Raw genomic sequence first — 2,500 nt, forward strand, 5'->3', positions numbered from 1 at the left:
TTATTTTTTTTTTTTCTAATTGTGTGGAACAATTCCTTTGGGGGAAATGAGCCCCGCCCTTCGTCCTTCCCTTTCCTCGGGCCTCATCTAGAAAAGGACATGGGTTGATAATTTTATTAGCCTTTATCTTCCAGATAAGTCCTTTGCTATCCCCGTAATAACATCCTTATCAAAACTCCTCATAGTTCACTTCCATTATTTGGGATTTTACAAACGTCAATTGAAATTATTTGATAGTGCCTTGTATATATATATATATATATATATATATATATATATATATATATATATATATATATATATATATATATATATATATATATATATATATATATATATATATATATATATATATATTTGCATATCAAGGTCCAATGTGTATATTTTATATGGTTTATCAACATACAGCAATTAAGAAACTATTAGCAAATGCTAGAGCATGAACTCGGTCTGAGGAATAAAAAATAAAATAATTCATTTATTTTATGAGGAATAAAAAAGAAAACAATGCATTTATATGCATATGTTTGAAAAAGTATCATTGGAGAAAAAAAAGAGAATCGTAAGAATACTTAAAGTAAACCCTTGTGAAAACACTCGAACCAAAAAGCTGAGTTTCATCAATTTCTTATTTTATCCTCCAAGTATGTCACAGTGGACAGTTCAACAACTTAACATGAAGTTTGGTTGTCATGGTGAAATTACACTGTTGTTGTTTGAAATATTAACTTTTATTTGTTTTTTGTTTTAAATGTTGTTTTGTTGTTGTCTAAAGAGAGAATTAGTTGGATAAGAAACTGTTCTTAATCAGTGTAATTTTGGTTATTCACTTTTTTATATAATCTGAATTTCACATTATGTTCGTTGGTTTACCTTTTTTACGGTAACATTTTTAGATTATACATTATTCAGTTTCTGTATATTTACATTTGTAGGTAATCAATTCAATGACATTTTTCGTTCGTCTCCAATCTTTTATCTTAACATGGATTACACTATAGTTTTCTTACTTAGAAGACCGGAGTCGTTATTATGTCCATTATTATATTTTGGTAGCTTTTGGAGCGCCCTTGTCAGGCGATCTGCTGGACTTGGGTTCGAGACAGCTCATTAGTTTATTGTAGGATCTGCAACCGCACCATTCTTGTCAAGTAAGCATGGCTGGTTTGGAGGAGCCTATAGCACTACCTGCCGAGTCATCAGCATCCATTCCCTGGCCTTCCCTGGTCCTAGCTTGGGTGAAGAGGGGCTTGAACGTTGATCATATGTATATATGGTCAATCTCTAGAGCATTGTTATTTTGCCTTTGTTCTGTCATTCATGAGCCCCCTTTAAACTACTCAAGGACAGAGATTACTCTTGTTTGCTTAAACGTTATATCCTTTGAGTGATATATGTAAAGATTTGTGAAGTTTGGAATATATATATATATATATATATATATATATATATATATATATATATATATATATATATATATATATATATATATACTTTCTTTCTATTAATTTCATTCTTCTTTGATTTACACTTTTCTCCAAAATAAAAAGAAATGAAAAAGAAAGAAGAAGAAGAAAAATATTTTCCCATTTCATGAAACCCTTTGACTATGTTCGGTTTCCTTGGATTCCTGTGCTCTCTGCAGTCCTTTTCATCGCTTGTGATTTTGTTCGTAAATCTTTGTTTTTGATTTGCCATAGCATCTAAAACTGCACGGACATGCTGATAGTTTTCACAGGCTTTACTTGTAGTTTCATCCAAGCCATTTGTTTCATCTCTGCCTTTACTGGCTTTGTTTCCACGATCCATCTGTATCCGTTACCTTTACTTATATAGTTTCCACAAATCCTGTTTCCGCCACTTTTCCTTGCCGGATGTAGATGCCTTTGTATCCTTGTGCAACTAACAACGACGGCAATGCATTTAAAGGTAAAAAGGTAAAGGTGTCTGGTTTTAGTTCCAGTATAGTCAGAATAGATCCTCACCAGAACGTCAGCCGGTTAAAACTAACTCCCTACTGTGGTGCCCAACTACAGCAGTATCCTCCCCAGTAAACAGCTTGAACTCACGTTTCCAGGTAGGGATCGATCTGCTGCCAAGCGAATGCTAGACGAACGCGTTACGACTGTACTAGCCAGGAGGCATCACTTTTACCAAAACATATAAACGGGATCGATCTGCTGCCAAGCGAATGCTAGACGAACGCGTTACGACTGTACTAGGCAGGAGGCATCACTTTTACCAAAACATAAACGGTAATCAAAGTCAATATTTTTTTATGGGATTTCATCATACTACATAGTATCCTCCCCATTATTCATTTTTCATTTAATTCTCCATCGGCTTGACTATTATTGATAAGATTAGCATATTTCTTAACGAGTTATTAGAGACTTCTGTTCTAGCTTATTACTGAGCCTTAGTTACCAAACTCTGTTGGTATGCTGTTGTTGGTTGCTTAGCAGACGAGGAGGGTTGTGAAAGGTTTCCATGTGGATGA

Source organism: Palaemon carinicauda, chromosome 42, assembly GCF_036898095.1.
Source record: "Palaemon carinicauda isolate YSFRI2023 chromosome 42, ASM3689809v2, whole genome shotgun sequence".
Classification (NCBI taxonomy): Eukaryota; Metazoa; Arthropoda; class Malacostraca; order Decapoda; family Palaemonidae; genus Palaemon; species Palaemon carinicauda.